At 52.4% G+C, this 19,014-nt stretch overlaps 1 protein-coding gene and 1 pseudogene across 6 annotated transcripts in view; both read left to right on the forward strand.

Annotated features, from left to right (window-relative positions):
- Nucleotides 1–19,014, forward strand: part of PIKFYVE (phosphoinositide kinase, FYVE-type zinc finger containing) — a 2,266,845-nt gene that overhangs the window by 684,388 nt on the left and 1,563,443 nt on the right. The gene's annotated exons all lie outside the window — the stretch shown is intronic.
- On the forward strand, nt 9,193–9,319 carry LOC144825890 (small Cajal body-specific RNA 14; annotated as a pseudogene).

Consider the following 19,014-nt stretch of genomic DNA (forward strand, 5'->3'; position numbering starts at 1 on the left):
TCGGAGGAATGCGGCTGAGGGAACAGACGGCGATTGCGGCTGAAGGAACTGATGTGCACGCGCTTTTAAGCTCAATGCACATGTGCATTGAGCTTAAAAGTCACGGGCACTGCAAGGAATCGCCACGATTCCTTGCTTGATAGTTAAAGGTTGTTTAAGCCGCAATAGGCTCGCAAGCTCGATGCGCATGCGCATCGACAGGCGAGACCTAAAAAGGGCACTTAACTGGCTGCGAAGCAGCGAAGAAAGAGGGAGAGGACTCAAGATGGAGGACCTATCTACGTGTTATGGACACTGTTGAAGGACTAATATTAGACTCCATTCGGATGGAATGATGGGAGTTTTAGTTGTTGGACATCATACAGCTATGTTTCCTACTGTTTAATGCTTTTCTACCTTGTTTTGGGTATATATAAGCATTGGTTGAGCTTTTCTGGGCTGCTGTGAATTTTGTAAAATAAAGAGCGAAGAAAGGAAAAGCATAATCCGAAGCCTCCGGTTCTGACATAGAATCAAAGTCCAGCATTAGCTTACCCCCTCCTGGAGTCCATGACGACATCTGCAGTGTGAATCCAAAGGCTCCCCAGACTGCGACTGCTCAGGTAAGAAAACCCGATGTCAAATAACACGCTTGCACCCAAAGCCCCTGAACCTTGGGGAGCTCGGCTGACTGTGTCCCTGCGACTTACAGCATCTTCTTTTATCTATGCTCTCGCTGGTCTCCTGCGTATAAGCTTCAGCTTGTCGCCTGCAGCCTGTCTTTGAATCCGATGTCCTCCATTGACTTGCATTGGGTGCCAGACGCTGTGTTTGTGTCCTCCACCCGGCTGCCCCAGTGCTGCTGGTGGTGTATGTTTGGTGCTGCCTTGCGCCCCCCCCTCCCTGTGCATGTATAATACCCCAAAACTTGAGCCCTCAACGATTTTACTTAACTGCAAGCAGGGTGACTTCAAGAAACCCCAGAATCCATTGGGTAACAATGGGCCTTATACTTAAATTTGGCCTCTGCACCTGGCCGTCCATGAGCCGCTGGTGGTGCAGTGTTTGTGCTTACCTGAACATTGTCCTCTTCTGACCCTGCAACCCGAAGACTGGATTTGTAAGTTGTTCGCTTGCCTGAAAATCCGAATTAATTGATTTCCACAATAGTTTAATATGGCAAAGACTAAAAAGTGCAGTGCCCACTTTTGCAACTGAAAAGAATTTCTATTTAAAAATGTACTTACGGGGGCGTGGCCAAGATGGCGACCTGAGCAGACGCAGAATCGCTTAGCTCCCCAGCCCTGATCCCCCATTGTAGTCCATAATTTGCCTAGGAGCACTCACCACCCTGTGCTATTGAGGCAAATGCTCAACCCTGGGTGACGAGGAGACGGCGACGCAGCCCTCTGGGACACCTTGGCCGCACCGTGGAGACTCGACAACGGCCCGGATAACATGGCGGCCTGACCCAGAGAGTGCGGGCTCGAGCTGCAGAAGTCGGAGAATCCCAGAGACGGGCGACCCAGCACTAGCGCCGACAACAGGGACCACATTCCGGCGCTGGATGGCCCGACATTCGCAGCGGTGAGTGCAGAGTCGCAGAGGGGACCGATCGCCGGCCGCAACAGAACCCAGGCGGCGGGTGCGAAAATTGATGCCCCGGTCCCGAGGCCTACCCTGTGCAGCTGCGTCTGGCCTTACCGGAGCCCCTGCGCTGCGGACAAGACACCGCGAGGGCACCTCCCAGCGCTCCCAGCTGCAGGACTTTAACGTATGCCGCTTCAGAAGGGTTCAAGTGAGAGCGGGCCCCGGAGGACGTGAAGCACCAGGCCCAACAAGCACCCGAGAGAATGTGGAGCCCCGTGTTCGGGGGCCTCGTCGAGCCAAGTGACGCGCTGGGTGCTGGACACAACCCCCCCAAGCACCCAAAGCGGGGGAAGTAACGGCGGCGGCTGGTATAACGGGAGCAGTAACAGCGGAGGCAGGCGGGAGAAGTGACAGCGGGCGGTGAGAGCCTACTACAGGGACACAACCCCCCAGGCGCTGGACACAACCCCCCAGGCACCCAAAGCGGGAGAAGTCACAACGGGGGCAGGTATAACGGGAGAAATAGCTGCGGAGGGCGAGAGACTTCTACAGGGAGTAAGACACACGGGGGAAGGCAACTGGAGCATGGATCCTTGACCCAGAGGCCCGCACAAACGAGATCGACGGGGGGCGGACACAGGGCTCGGCCCATGGAAAGGAGAGGAAGGGGAGGAAGACTGGCACCGGACTGGGCCACGGCAGACCACAGCGCTTGAGGTGAGGAGCAGCAGAACAGGCACACAGTGGGGGGGACGGCGCTAAGGCAGCGCACACAGCGAGTCCACCAGCATAGGGCCCGGAGTAGCCCACCTGACAGAGGCGGTGACCCTGGAGCGGAGCTGACACGCAGGCTGGGCGCCTAGCACCACTGTCTGTCCACTCAATCCCCAACCAGGCGAGTAGTGGGAGACGAGTGAGACCGGGCTGGCGAGGATACCGCACCACGAGCAACGAGCCGCCACAATCACTGCCTTGTGCCCCGGGGGCGCGCAGGACTCAAACCCCGATTCATGCTGCCAGTCTAGGGGGTCAGCGCAAGGCAGACTTACGACATCACACCTCACCTCCTAGCAACCACAGGGTGACACACACCAGGACCGCCGTCCACCACATCGCCGCCAGCAGCGGGGAAGGACTGACCTACGACCAGGGTAGCTAACATAACGTGGAATCTCCCACCTGGAGGTCTTCTGCCCGAGCGGGCCCCAAAGCACGAGACAGCGGGCACGTCATGGCTCACACGAACAGGAGGGGCGGCCGCACTATTACCAAAATGCTAGCCAAGGGTGCACCTAAGGGAGAAAAAAACCCGTCTCCCCCGGCAGCTACGAAAGTCAACCCCGAACAGGACCATGGAGGGGCTCCCATTACTAAAGCCTTCTTAGAATCACTTTTCAATTCCTTGCAGGACGACTTCAGACGCTCAAGCAGGACATGGCCGGGGAACACAAGGAACTAAGGGGGCACGTGGATGGCCTAGGAGAACGAGTAGCAGCTGTAGAGGAAGCGGACCAAGCTAGGAGCGATGAGGTGGAACAATTGCAGCAAGAAGTGGTTCGCCTTCGTGAACAGCAAGTGGACATACAGGCACACGCGGAGGACCTCGAAAACCGCTCCCGACATAACAACATTAGAGTTCGAGGCGTGCCGTACAAATTGGAGGGGACCAGCGTAACCGGCCTCCTACATAGGCTCTTTCGCGAGATCCTGGGGGAATCAGAGGACTTTGAGATCCGAATTGACAGAGCGCACAGGGTGGGCCTGGTGCGTCGGGCACCGGCCCCCCCACCTGATATCCTGGCCTTCCTCCCTGACTTTACTCTGAAAGAAAGAATCCTGCGAGAGGCCCGCCAGGAACAGCCCCTGCAGTTTCAATGCCTCTCTGTGGCATTATTTCAGGACCTTTCCGCCATCACCCTGCAAAAACGGAAGGCTTTTAGGGTGGCAACGAAATTCCTACGAGATAATGGGACTCTCTACTCATGAGGCCATCCCTTTCGCCTCATCTTTAAATGGAAGGGAGCTCTACACCAACTACGCTTCCTGCCGGACACTTGCGCTCTGCTGGGCATCGACTCCGAAGATGACACGCACACAGAGGGGGCCTCGTCGCGACCATCCCAAGACAAGTCTCCAAACGCTTCCAGACAGGAATGGCAAAAAGTTGGTCGCCAACGCTCACCCACAACTGCCCTAAGACCGGATCCAGCAACAATGGCTCAAGAACAAGCGGCGGCTGTCCAAGAAGTGTCTAAGGACACAGCACCCCTGAACTGATGTAGCGCAGGCAGAGGGGGTTTTATCGACGCATTGTTTCTTAGCGGGCACGATGGGGGACGGGCGTGGGGCCAGCGAGGTCGCCATTGCCACACGCTCCTCCACTACTAACGGACAGTCACAACCTGAGAGACTGCATCCCCGATTACCCCGGAGGGTGATGGACTCTAAACCACAGGTTTTTAGGGGGGAATGGGGGAGTTTTCGGGAGGGGGGAGGGAGTTTGGGAGTTTAATGGGAGGGTTCAGAAGGGAGGGGTGGGGGGAGGGAGGGGTTTGGGGGAGAGGTTGGGAAGGGGGTAAGGGTTAGTGGTGGTAGCAGAGGTCCGATCACTGACGGTACGGAGCTAGTTGAGGGGTCCTCATACACTAGATGATGCTGCTAACTCTAGGGACGTGGAATGTTAAGGGGCTGAATTCCCCTCAGAAGCGCCAAAAGATTTGGAAATATATCATTCACCACTAGCTGGATGTTGTGGGGCTTCAAGAGACCCACCTGACTATATCGGAAGACTCACGCCTTAAGCACAAACAGTTCCCACTTATTTATAGGTCTTCCGCCTCCACGAAGCAGAGTGGAGTGGCACTTATGTTCCGCTCGGCCTTGCACTTTCAGCCTACGGGAGTACAAAGTGATAGAGAGGGGCGCTGGGTCATGGTGAAGGGCTTACTGCGGGGTAGACTATGCACCTTTGTCGTATTGTATGCACCCAACCGGGCCAGAATGGCTTCCTCCAAACTCTCTTGGGGAAGGTCATAGATTTTTCTGAGGGGCCATTGCTTATCATGGGGGACTTCAATTTGGTTTGGCAGAAAGACCTGGATAGCACACATTCACAGAGATCTGACATGGGCTTGTTTTCCCCTGATTCACAGCAGAAGATCCTGAATATGGGCCTTTTTGATGCATGGCGATCCCTGTACCCCCAATTTAGAGACTACACCTTTTTCTCACACGTTCATCGCTCTTACTCCCGACTTGATCACTTCTTCCTGAGTCAGTCTCTCCGAGGCGACCTTCGTGAGGCCAAGATTACCACATTGTCCGTGTCCGATCATAGCTTGCTTGCAGTGTGCCTGCATTGGGGCGTGAAGAGCAAGACTAGCCCTAGATGGTACTTCCCGGCATCCTTGGTCCGGGACAAATCTTCCTGTAACACTTTGAGAGGAGCTATAAAGGAGTTTCTTGTACTTAATAACACGAGGGACACTTCAGTCTTTACCACCTGGGACGCCCTTAAAGCTTGTATTCCAGGGCAGTGCCTGGCCCTGAATGCTGCACTTAATAGGCAGCGAGGTCGGGAAAGGGAGCAATTAGAGGAGGAACTCTCCACTTTGGAGAAAGCGCACAAGACAAACCCCTCCAGGCGCGCATTGCGACAGCTTACGGCAGTCATGGGTAAGCTGCGGGCGCATTACAACAACAGGCAGAATATACTCTGCTAAATTTACGGCGTCTGTCCTACTCCCAGGGCAACAAGGTGGGGAGGCATCGTGCCAGGCAGCTCCGAGACAAGAGAGAATGGGAAAAACATTGGGGGCATTCAGGACACTCAGGAGGTACTGACACACCAAGACGAGCTTTTCGGTTCCTTCTACAAAACTCTCTACTCGGGGGATTCTCTTGATGCCGCAGCGCAAAAAGAATATCTACAGACATTACCCTTACCCCAGGTGTCAGCGGAGTGGAATGAGACGATCTCTGCTCCCTTCACTAGAGAAGACGTGATGTTACCCATTAAGGCCTTGAAACCCCATAAGGCCCCGGGGGCGGATGGGTACACGGCCATTTTCTATAAAACTTTTGCCTCTGAACTCAGCCCGTACCTAGTCCGATTGTTTAACAGCATGGCGGACGAAGGCGAGACGTCCGGTACGATGGCTGAAGCCCTGATATCTATTATACCAAAACCCGGGAAAGATCCCAGTAAGTGCACCTCTTATAGGCCGATTGCCCTCCTGAATCTCGATGCGAAACTCTATTCCACCATCATTGCCCGCCGGCTCAATGACCTAATGCCGGCTCTCATACATCCGGACCAATCAGGGTTCATCAAGGGACGTCAGACCCACGACAACACGAGGCGGGTGATACATCTGATTGAAAAGGCCAATAGGTTCAAAATCCCAGCGATCCTGGTGGGGCTTGACGCCGAAAAGGCGTTTGACAGGGTGGATTTTTTTTTTTTATTTCAGACGTTGGCTGCCTTCAGCTTCTCCTCAAAATTCTTGGCAATGATTCGGGCTAATTACCTCTCCCCCAGGTCCAGAGTAGCGGTAAATGGGCATACGTCCTCCTTCTTTGAACACCCACGGGGCACTAGACAGGGGTGTCCCCTTTCGCCTCTACTCTTTGCTCTAAGCATAGAACCTTTGGCACTGGCGGTGAGGGCTAACCCCGACATACACGGCCTACCCTTTACTGGGGAGACGCATAAGATCACTCTTTTTGCGGACGATGTCCTTCTCTACCTCTCTGACCCGGACCGCTCTCTCCCCCATGTGCAGGCGGAACTGGAGCGCTTTGAAGCGGTTGCGGGGTTCAAGGTCAACTATGATAAGTCCTACGTACTTAACCTCACACTCCCCCAATCTGAAGTCCTTAGTCTCACGACGCTGACACCCCTTCCATGGGCTAGTTCCTCTATTCTATATCTGGGGATCCACTTGACTCCCACGCTGGGGAAACTTTACTCTGCCAACTTCCCCCACTATTAGCTAAGATCCAGGCCGACTTGAACCGCTGAAAGCCAATGTTCATATCATGGCTGGGGAGGATTCATGCGGTCAAAATGTCCCTTCTTCCCAAACTATCATATTTGTTCCAGGCCCTACCCATTGAACTCGACAGGGAATTTTTCCGGCGACTGAAAACCATGATGTTACGCTTTATCTGGCAGGGGGGTCGAGCACGCTTCTCCTTCGCCATCCTGCGCAAACCGAAGAAAGAAGGGGGCGTGGGGCTACCTGACATTCTCCTGTACTATAAAGCCGCGCAACTTCGAGTGCTAGTAGAATGGTCGCAACTAGAGTCAGAAAAACACTGGCTACACATGGATCGGAGCGTGGCTGGGAGGAAAATCTGAGACCTGGTCTGGAAGCCCAAGAGCGACAGGCCCAAAAATGCCTACATCAGTACCCCCACTTGCACCACACTGAAGGTTTGGGACTCCGTCTCCAAAGATGAAAGGTGGACTACATTCCCCTCCCCCTTTACGCCCCTACACTTTAACCCCGCTTTTCACCCAGCGCTGTCTGAGGGCCCCTTTGATGCTTGGAAGGAAGGGGGCTGTCTGGCACTAATGCACCTATTTCATTACTTTGACCCACTCACCTTCGACAACTGTAAGAGGGACTTTGGGGTTCAGGAGAGTGAATGCTATCACCACGCTCAATTACTACACTGGGCACTGTCTCCTCAAGTGAGAGATGCAGCTAAACGTCCCCTCACGAAGTTAGAAGCCTTTCTGACCAAAGCCTCTTCCATGAAGGGTGCTATCACCTTCATATATGGGTTCCTGCTTTCCACTGCAATTTCACCTAGACCTGGATACATGTCCATGTGGGGGGGGGGGTTCTTCAAAGGGACATTTCTGAAGCGGAGTGGACACACTTATGGTCAGACATAGCCAAGTTCAACCACTCCGTGGAACTTAGGGTGACACACATGAAAACCATGATGGATTGGTACCTTCACCCGGCCAAGCTGCGACAAATATTCCCTGACACTTCCGATAGATGCTGGCGGGGGTGCGGGTTACTAGGAGACTTTCAGCATATCTGGTGGGATTGCCCTATCATTCATCCTTTTTGGGAGGAAATTCTTGCTCAAATTAAGGAGATGCTGGGATACCCCATTCCTACCTCGATGGCCACTACTCTACTGGGTCTCCGTGATCCTAGTCTCGAACATCAGATTAGGGCGGACAAGAAAATAATGTGGCTTAGCATCGGGGCGGCCAAGCTCATCCTCGCGGCCTGGAAACGGAAGGAGGCACGAGCCATCTCCCTTTGGCACTCGCGCTTTTGGAAGCTATTGAGTTTGGAGAGGATTGCTGACATCTTCCTGGATGATTTTAAGAACTTTGAATTTCGTTGGGGCCCACTGGTCACTTATCTTTCCAAGGGTGTGCCGCCCGCAGTGTGTCCTGCTAGCATTAGGTCCCTTCACCAATTTCAACTATGAACTCTCATCATCACGTACCTTTCTTTGTGTCCTCTGCAGTAGCTACCACCACTAGGGAGGGGGGAGGGCTGAGGGGGGGAGGGGATGGGGGGTTGTGTTTTGTTGTGTTATTGGGCATCCCTCACACCGCTTTTCCATGATAATGCCTACTAGGGAACTTGTAAGTGGAAGCTCGCCGTTGCCCTAGCGTAAAGTGGCGGCTGGGGGTTTCTGCCTGGGCACGTACGTCTCAGCCGAACTGACATGGAGGCATCTGCCCTGGCTTTCATTGATCACCCACTTACCCCGCAGGCCGTTGGAACGCCCGTCTATACCAAGAACTGCACCTATTGAAGCGTTATTCTGTATGTTAAGCTCTGACCGGCTTAACGGGTTGCGTGTGGGCGGGTTTCACTGCTACCCCCTGCGTGGGACGATGTGCGGGATTGTCGCCTTTCTTTCTTTCTTTTTTCTTTGTGTTTCAAAAATCAATAAACATATCTTTGGGAAAAAAAATTACTTACCTTTTTGCAAAGATCTTGGCCTTAAAATAAATCTTGACCAAAGCTTATTTTTTTAAATTGATGTAAATCTCCTTTTTTAGTCATGTCATTTATGTGTCATTGTGTGCATAACAAATCTCTTGCACTCCTTTATGTTAGGCCTAAGGCTGGTCTCTTATACTACCAGAGTACTTTGGGTTTTTAGGTCTCCTGGCGTTTAACAGCGCGTCAGCGCTGTGTCCGCCAGGAGATCTTTTGTTGCTGACTATGCTTCCCAGGAGACAGCACCGGCCGCGCGCAAAGGCGATCGGCGTAGGCCACGCGCGCGCGAACACGCTCAGCTGCCGTCTCCTGGGAAGCTCCAACACCCTACATGCATGCGCATGCGCATACGCAGAGACACACACATACACACACGAGCGCCCATGCACGCATGCACCCCCACATAAAGAGAACTCACCCCTGCTGTCGCATACACGCATACACACACACACACACACACACACACACACACACACACGTGCATCAAGCGCCCCCGCCCCGCCCCCCCCCCGCCGCCACTTACCGCTACTCCGGTCTTCAGCTGCCACCGCGGGGCTCTCTCTAGGGCATGGGCTTCTCTCCATGGGCGCGGCTTCTCTCCGTGGGCGGTTCGATCCCCGGCCGCTCCTCCTCACACGTGGGTGTCCTCCCTGACGGTTGCATGCGTCAGTAATACCATGTGACCCCAAGGCAGCCACGTACAGCAACGAGGGGGCCCACTGCCGACAGGACCCCCAGGTGCCTGTGCTACGGCTCCCTACAGCATTTTAAAGGCGGCGCGAGGACGCCGCGCGAACCTGCACCGAGATATGGAGATACTGAGACAGGAAACAAACCAAACGTTTCCACCGAAATTTGTACAGACTGGAGCAGTGCGTAGGGTTCAGTGCACGCGCGTGTGTGTAAATAAGTGCGAAGTGGGGATGGGCAGGCCATTTTACAAGCATGCAAAACACACTTTGACGTAAAGGCTCTAGGTTCTGTAATAACTACCTTCAAGGTTGAAGCAGATGGTTATGAAGCCGGGCTACGGGGTTCGAGTCCTGGCAACAGCTCAAACACCCTGCAGCGCCAAAGCGAGGCCAGGCGGGGTGCCGGGGGAGGGTGGGCTTAAGTACGGGGAGCCGGGCTCGGGGGAGGCCTTATTTGGGTTCAGGACAGGCCCACCTGCGAGGAGTCACGGCCTAGACGCTTCCAGTTCCGTTCATCCGGTGCACCCTGCAAGGAGGGGCACGAGGCGCCGCGATGTCCGCCTCTGAGCTCTACAGCAAGGTAAGGCCCCCATCATTTTGCATGCAGTAACATTTAAATTGCTTAATATTTGAAGGGAAAATTATGGCTTATTCTCACAGCAAACTGGATATTGTTGGATGTTTGTGTCCCTGGTGCCGTTTTAAGAAGTGTAAATGTTCCAGATGCCAGGATCCTACCAGCTCTGTTTTGAATCCAATGAGTGCACTTTAGCTGTGGCCCTTCGTTTAAGCCTTTCCCCCATATGTTGCTAGCACAGAGTGGAAAAATCAGGCGGGTGTCTTCATGGGTCTTTTTAAAATAGTTTGCTTGGCAAAGTTCAAAGAAGAGGTTTTGAAAATGAATTTTGCCTTTTTTTCCTTCAAATTTCCCTACTCATGTCATGCCAATCAGGACAGTTTGCCCATTACCAGACTTCCTCATGTCATGCCAACCAAGACAGTTTGCCCATTACCAGACTTATTGTGCCCATTACCAGACTTCCTCATGTCATGCCAACCAAGACAGTTTGCCCATTACCAGACTTATTGTGATATGCAGAGACAGTAGCGTAGGAAGGTGCAGGCTGCCCCCGGGGTCATCACTGTGTGTGAATAATAACCGCTGTGAGGCCGTGCATGAGGTGCATCATCAGAGCTGTGTGAATAATAACAGCTGTGAGCCCCGTGCTGAGGTGCATCATCAGAGCTGTGTGAATAATAGCTGTAAGCCCGTGCCAGAGGTGCATCATCAGAGCTGTGTGAATAATAACAGCTGTGAGCCTGTGCCTAAGGTGCATCATCAGAGCTGTGTGAATAATAACTGCGTCAGCCCCGTGCGTGAGGTGCATCATCAGAGCTGTGTGAATAATAACAGCTATGAGCCAGTGCGTGAGGTGCATCATCAGAGCTGTGTGCATAATAATAGCTGTAAGCCCGTGCCAGAGGTGCATCATCAGAGCTGTGTGAATAATAACAGCTGTGAGCCCGTGCCTGAGGTGCATCATCAGAGCTGTGTGAATAATAACTGTCAGCCCCGTGCGTGAGGTGCATCATCAGAGCTGTGTGAATAATAACATCTGTGAGCCCGTACCTGAGGTGCATCAGAGCTGTGTGAATAATAACTGTGTCAGCCCCGTGTGTGAGGTGCATCATCCACATTGCTCAGGTCACCCAAATTCCTGCACTCTCTACCACACTGCTTTCAAGAACACCATACTCTTGCACACACTCACACTGCTCACCAATTCAAAGTGTGCTAAAAATTTGATGCAACGCATTGTCATACACAATGCCAATAACTCAAACTTTAATGCTGGGAGACCTATTGCATTGTAAATGCTTGTTTGGGTTTGTATTGAGCCCTGTACACTTCTGGCGGAATCTCTGGACTCTGTGCATGGTATAACAACCTAGTGGTATACCATATACAGAGCCCGCTTTCTACAGTAAGGAATCGGTTATTCACTCCTTTGTTATGACCATAGTCATAAACCTAGATATAACTACAGTTTACTTTGTTCAAAATGGGGTAATGGCCACCTGAGTGTATGATTGGTAAAAACAAAAGTGATCAGCGCCCTCCTGAAGAAACCTACAGCGGACCCCACCGATCTCAAAAACTTCCGCCCCATCTCGCTCCTCCCTTTTCCTGCTAAAGTCATCGAGAAGATCGTCAACAGACAGCTGACCGCCTTCCTCGAGACGAACGGATCCCTCGACCCCTCGCAGTCCGGCTTCAGAGCCAACCACAGCACCGAGACCGCCCTCATCGCAGCCACCGACGACATCCGGACCCTGCTCGACAAGGGGGAAACAGTGGCCCTCATCCTCCTGGACCTCTCCGCTGCGTTCGACACGGTCTGCCACCGCACCCTAGTCCAGCGCCTCAGCAACATCTGTATCCAAGAGAAGGCACTGGAGTGGATCATCTCGTTCCTCGCCGGAAGAACACAAAGAGTCCGCCTCCCCCCGTTTCGCTCCGAGGCTACCGAAGTCATCTGCGGCGTCCCGCAAGGATCTTCACTCAGCCCCACCCTCTTCAACATCTACATGAAACCTCTCGCAGCCATCGCACGCCAGCACAACCTCAACATCATCTCTTACGCCGACGACACCCAGCTGATCCTCTCCCTCACCAGAGACCCCGACAGAACCTGCCTACACGAAGGGATGAAAGACGTCGCCGAGTGGATGAAGGACAGCCGCCTGAAACTGAACTCAGACAAGACGGAAGTCCTCATCCTGGGATCTTCGCCCTCCGCCTGGGACGACTCCTGGTGGCCCCCAGCCCTGGGCACCGCACCCAAGCCAACCGACCACGCACGCAACCTGGGCTTCATCCTGGACTCCTCCCTCTCGATGACCAGACAAGTCAACGCCGTCTCCTCATCGTGCTTCAACACCCTGCGTATGCTTCGCAAGATCTTCCGCTGGATCCCGACCGAGACCAGGAAGACTGTCACCCAGGCACTCGTCACCAGCCGACTGGACTACGGAAACGCCCTCTACGCCGGAACCACAGCCAAGCTACAGAAAAGACTCCAGCGCATCCAGAACGCCTCCGCCCGACTCATCCTGGATGTGCCCCGATGCAGCCACATCTCCAGCCACCTGAGGAACCTGCACTGGCTCCCCGTCGACAAGAGGATCACGTTCCGGCTCCTCACCCACGCACACAAGTCTCTCCACGACCTGGGCCCCAAGTACCTCAACGACCGCCTGACCTTCTACATGCCCACCCGCCAGCTACGGTCCAACAGCCTCGCCCTCGCAGCCGTACCACGCATCCGAAGAGCCACCGCCGGAGGAAGATCCTTCTCTTACCTGGCTGCCAAGACTTGGAACTCCCTCCCCATCCACCTTCGTCTGACCCAGGACCATCTCGCCTTCAGGAAACAACTCAAGACCTGGCTGTTCGAGCAGTAGCATACCCCTCCCCCCAAGCGCCTTGAGACCCTCCCGGGTGAGTAGTGCGCTATACAAATGGCATGATTGATTGATTGATTGATTTTCTAATTCTGTTGATGACTGCCTTTAATTCTGTCGCTGACTGTATTTAAAATGAATTTGTCAGGATCATAGTGGTCAACAACTACGCAGTGTTTGGAAGTGGAGCCTTCTTTCTAACCCAATACCAATGACTGGGTAGAAATTGTAGGGTTGGTTGTTAATCTTTGCAGTTTCCAAGAACCATATGTACTATTTTATCGGAGTTGGGTAACCAAGCTACTCATTTTCAGTGATTTGCTCTACAGTGTAAGAGAAGTGAAGATACCAGGTTTTACTCTAGGACATTATAGGCATTAGAAAACCAGGCACTGATACAGCAAATGCATTATACATTCAATGTCCTCTTAGAGTTATACTTTTAAATTCATATTGGAGTATATTAACGGGTGTTCGGATGAAATTACTTAGTGTTTTTTGTGGATTGGTCTTTTGTTTTCCCCCACTGATCCTGAGATTTATATGAGCCAACCTTGAGGCACAGGGTCAGACTGATTTGCATATGGCCATGTCTGAACTGGGGTGGCAGAGTGGGCTAAAGAACGGTGATGGTTTAAACCCAGATCAGTTGACTGGGGGTGAGTGCTTGTATTGTCAACGCTCCGTCCATCATTTCCTTTGGTTTTTCCCCAACCAGATGTTAATCAAGTTTTCTTTTGTTAAACCGAGCTCTGCTCGAATGATGAGGGGGCACCAAAAGGGCACCCATTTTGTGACATGGCTAATGCTGCCTTAAGTAAGACTACTACTTAGTCTGTAATAGAGTGTACAGACCTTTTTTTCTGTGTTACTATATAGGGATGTCCTACAGGGCCCCGGACTCCGCCCCCAGTTCAGCGGCTCCATCGCCGACTTAATCAGCATGCCCGTCCTTACATCCACCGACTACATCCTGCTCGGAAACCTGAACTTTCACCTTGAGAACAACGACAGCAACTCCACAACCCTGATCGATAACCTCGCCAACCTCGGACTGAAGCAACTCGTCACAATGCTTACCCACTCTACCGTCCACACGCTCGACCCCATCTTCTCCTGAAGCCTGCACGTCTCCGTCAGCCACACCACCGAACTCATCTGTACCGACCACCGCTGCATCCACTTCGCCTTCCAGCAACCCACCACACACCACTGCACCCAACAGATCCCCCGCCGCTGCTGGAGCAAAATCACCGAAGACCAACTACACGCAAATGTCACTCTCAGCCCACCCACCGAACCCTCCAACACCGACTTCGCTGCCCACAGCCTCAGATGCTGGATCGAGGACTGCGCCAACAACCTTGCCCCGCTGAGGAACCCCCCCCCCCCCCCACAGAGACACCAGCAAGAGGGCCAGCTGGTTCACCCCAGAACTCCTAGCCTCCAATCAAGCCTGCTGGAAACTACAGAAGAAATGGCACAGTGAACAAACTCCGGACAGCCACGCAGCACTCAAGGACGCCATCCGCAACCACCACCACCACCTCATCAGGGCGGCCAAGAGGACCTCCTTCAAAGACTGCCTCGACAACAACGCACACAATTGGAAGGAGCTCTCGTGAAGGAATTCTCCAACCCCAGCTTCAACACCGACGACATCCCGCCGTCACAAGCCATGTGCAACTCCCTCGCCGCCTTCTTCCACCTCAAGATAGCAGACATCCACAACAGCTTCAACACCCAGACAGCCCCAACAGACAGCAACATACAGACCCTCCGCACACCATAGACCACGACCCCCTGCTAGCCTGGGCCAGCTTGAGCATTGATGACACTATCAAGACCATGAGAACAATCCACTCCGGCTCTCCGTTAGACCCATTCCCGCACCACGTCTTCAACAAAGCAAGCAGCTCCATCACACCCCACCTGCGCAACGTCATCAGTCTCTCCCTCGAGACCCCGATCTTCCCAGAGATCTGGAAACACACCGAGATCAACGCCCTACTCAAAAAACCTAAGGCAGACCCAGGAGACCTCAAGACCTTCCTGCCCATCTTTCTGCTCCCCTTCCCGGCCGAGGTCATCGAGAAAACCATCATCAGACACCTAACGCAATACCTCGAAGAAACAGAATCCTGGACCCTTCCCAGTCAGGGTTCCGCAGCAACCACAGCACCGATTCTGCCCTCATCGCTGCCACCAACCACATCAGGACTCTGCTGGTCAACAGCGAGACTGCAGCACTCATCCTCCTAGACCTCTCTGCTGCCTTGGACACCGTCTGCCACCGCACACTATGCGCCCGCCTCCATGCCGCAGGGATCCGAGATAAGGCTCTGGATTGGACCACCTCCTTCCTCTCCGGCAGAACCCAGAGCGTCCGCCTCCCATCATTCCGTTCCAAAGCCTCCGAGATCATCTGTGGCATACCCCAGGGATACTCCCTCAGCCCTACGCTGTTCAACATTTACATGGCCCCGCTTGCACATGTAGCCCGACAGCACGACTTTAACACAATCTCCTACGCCGACGACACTCAGCTGATCCTCTCCCTCACCAAGGACATCATCACAGCCAAAGTCAACCTCCACGAAGGAATGAAGGCCGTTGCCAACTGGATGAAGACCAGCCGTCTGAAGCTCAACTCAGAGAAGACGGAGGCCTCATCCTCTGCTCCAACCCTTTAGCCTGGGACGACTCCTGGTGCTGACATCCACCGACCACGCACGCAACCTGGGAATCATCCTCGACTCAACGCTCTCAATGACCAAGCAAATGAACGCCGTCTCCTATTTGAAAATTCAACAGACTCCGACCATCTTATTAGCCATGAGGGACCATGAGGGTAAGTAAGGTATTGAATGTTTATACTTTGCAGCCAGGGAGGCGTGCTGCCCTAGCCCAGTAGAAAAGCATTGACCACCCAGGAGTAGTAATGCAGCATCATTCCTACCACTCCTGCAGACTGTGTTAAAGTGAAGAGCTACCTGCCTGCTGAAAAGCTGGAGAACTCTTGCCTGGAAGAAGTGAAGCATACTAAGGATGGCTACCACATCCCAGCTAACTGGTACAATCTCCATGTATGAGACCATACCGGAGGCTGTTTAGAAAAAGAGGAACCAATAGCTTTATTTAAGCAGGTCTTGCACACGTGCTCCAAGGCACTAGTAAGGAATACAAGAGGTGTGCCGTTCCTAAGGGTTGGGGAAGAAAGGTCTTTTCTAAAAAGTGCCCTCACACACCCTAAAGGTGAAGTGTGGCTCAATGGTTAGAGCGGCAGACCCTGATGCAGAGGTCTGGCCCGGGACCAGGGTTCAATTCCTGCCTTGGCTGGTCTCGGCGGATCTTGGGCTCATAATTCCTCGGACCTGATTTCTCGCCTCGGTGCCTACTCTAATCATGTGTCCCACGCTGCAACTCTGGGCAATAGCTTGCTTAGTCTCCACAACGGCCCCCTACATCGCTAGGGATGCCTGGTTGCACCCTGGGGATGTCCAGGAGTGGACATTTCACGGGGAAAAACCAGGAAGGGTTCCCTAGCGGTATGAGTACAGCGCCAGGACACTCAGGAGTATCAGTGCGCTTTACAAGTACGGCTACATAAAGGATGTCATGCTTCATCATTGGGCCTTGCTCCTTGTCGGGCCGTCGCTGCAATGCCCAACGGGCACCCGCGAAGGGGCTCTTTGACGAAGATCTTTTTGTATGAAGCTGTAGGCTTAATAGTGCCATGAGTGAGTGAGTTAAAATAGGTCTAGGGCCGTCCTAAATAAATGTATGTATTCCCAGGGGTCACTGGTCTAGTTAAAAGTAATCTGCCCCAACTGGATATAATAGTCTTGTAGGGCTAGTGTCGTGCATAGGGTCGACATGTTTCATGCCAGATAGCCCCTAGCGGGTCTGGTGGCACTTCATTAAGAAAAAAGGAATGAAAATTGGGTAATTTTAGCACTACATTCCATGCCCGGCTGTTTATAAGCAACCACCGCACTACTACCCTCAAGTGGTCTATGATATAGCTTTGCTGGTCCAGTCAATACATGCTGCCCTAGTTGAGGTTACACTACCCTTTACCTCACGACTTATTCCATCCGTGAGTTTGCGAGGAAAACCCTCTCATATAGGCATCACCAACCCTCTTGCCAGCACTCACTCCAATCATGAGCGGTTACACTGAAAGCCAATCTTCCCTGACTAGTACTGTCTGATCAACAATCATAATAGCCACCATCAACAGGACAACCCCTCCGGCTATCTACACTCAGGTGGGGCTCAGTCAGAGGTCCATGTAGATTACTCTGTCCTATAATCCCCTTAACCAAAGTGCAATTTTGATCAATGACACTGGGTAGGCAATAACGTTTTTTCGGACAGCTCCTTGCTTACATTATCGGCTCGAACACCAGCAACGATTGCCACTGCCACCATTTACCCTCATGGGGTAGACACTCTAACTGGCAACCCCCTCAGTGTCCAAACTAGGCCATTGCACATTATTTACATTTTTACCGCAACTCCGTAATAACATGTGTCCAGGAACACTGTCATGTTAATAAAATTCCTCCCCAAGATGGCCACCCCGGTTTGCGGTCTAGTCAACCAAGAAATGCTGAATCATGCTGCTTACTCAAATACCGCAGACCCGAAAGCAAGAACTACGGGGCCCGGAGCAATGGTAGGACAGCTGCTTGTTGCACTGCCTCCCTGCGTGAGTATGGATGTTAGTGTTTTTGTGTGGTAACGCCGCATCAAGTCCCTGGTAAGAGAAGCGCCTTAAATTTGTTGAATTGTACTTCTTTTTTAGAATCACAGCAACGAGGTGCTCTGCCATCCCCGCCAGAACAAGCCCCGACCTTCAGGGGGTAGTTCTCGGTCAGATACACGGTCACCCACTGCAAATGCGGTCGCACTTTTCCATGTATCACAATTGTATATTACCAGCACTGCCCTAGTGGGATCGGATTGATAAGGGACGCTAACTTTGGAGGGCGAATTTTCGCCTAGTGCCACCCGCCTGTTTTCTAAGACAGTGACTATCACAATGGATGTGCTGCATGCATGCCTGAGTTATTGTGCCTGCTATGAATCACTTCAACCGCGTGTCTTTTCTAATTTATACCACGCTTATGTCACCATGTATATTCACACGTCAATGACAATTTCTCTCACGATTCTAGCTATTGCTAGAACTATTTATACTAGGTCAGAATCACCACCACCAACACAATCACAGGTGTTTCTCGGATGCATTTCAGCCCCGGTTGCATAATCTAACCACGGCCATCTAGACTGGCGCTTCCACTTTATTTTAAACTTCAGTCACTTGTAGCATGCCAACTACACGCTGTGTCATGGATTTTTTAACAAAACCTTGGTCCTCTTTGTTCCCTCTTTTTATTTCCCTCCCCATTTCCCCTAGGTCTTTCACCTCTGGATCACTCAACCCGGGGCTTCATACTGCTTCTGGTTACTAGTTTGGAAATCACCGAACCAGACTTGCGGTAGTGCTAAAATGACCCAATTTTCATTTCTTTGGTCTTGATGAAGTGCCACCTGACTCGTTAGGGGCTATATGGCATGAAACATGTCGACCCTATGCACCACACTAACCCTATAGGAACATTATATCCAGTTGGGGCAGATTACCTTTAACTAGGCTAGTGCCCCATGGGAATAAATACATTTAGTTAGGACGGCCCTAGACCTATTTTAACTCACTAACTCACCGCACTACCAGGCACACACACCCATACTCACTCTATGGCTTTATACAAAAAGATCTCTGTCAAAGAGCCCCTTCGCGGGTGCCCGTCGGGCATTGCAGCGCAGGCCCGACGAGGAGCAAGGCCCAATGATGAATCATGACATTCGTCGGGATGCGTGAGGGCACTTTTTAGAAAAGACCTTTCTTCCCCAACACTTAAGAACTGCACACCCATTGTATTCCTTACTATACCGGAGACACAAGGTCACTCCACCAAACTGCCCAGAAGAAGCAAACTGGATCATAACGATATCTAGATAAAGTAGTTGCCTTCGCCTTTACACACTGAGAAAGGTGAGATTTCTCCATCCATGACCTTTCCTGTACCTTAGCGTGCCTGTAGTTACCTCCGCTGGAGAATGTTAACTTTGCTCTCTACTCAGTGTTCCCATACCTTAACCTATTTCCAGAAGTGTTACACTCGTGTGCCTAGATCTTACGGTTTTGAAGATCACTGGTAAAAAGCCACTGTTACCAGTCCTCTGTTCTAGAAGTTAGTCTAGTAGCTACTGGATGTCTCAGTACCGATGTG

The sequence above is a fragment of the Lissotriton helveticus genome, chromosome 3_1 (genome assembly GCF_964261635.1).
Source record: "Lissotriton helveticus chromosome 3_1, aLisHel1.1, whole genome shotgun sequence".
In the NCBI taxonomy this organism is placed as follows: Eukaryota; Metazoa; Chordata; class Amphibia; order Caudata; family Salamandridae; genus Lissotriton; species Lissotriton helveticus.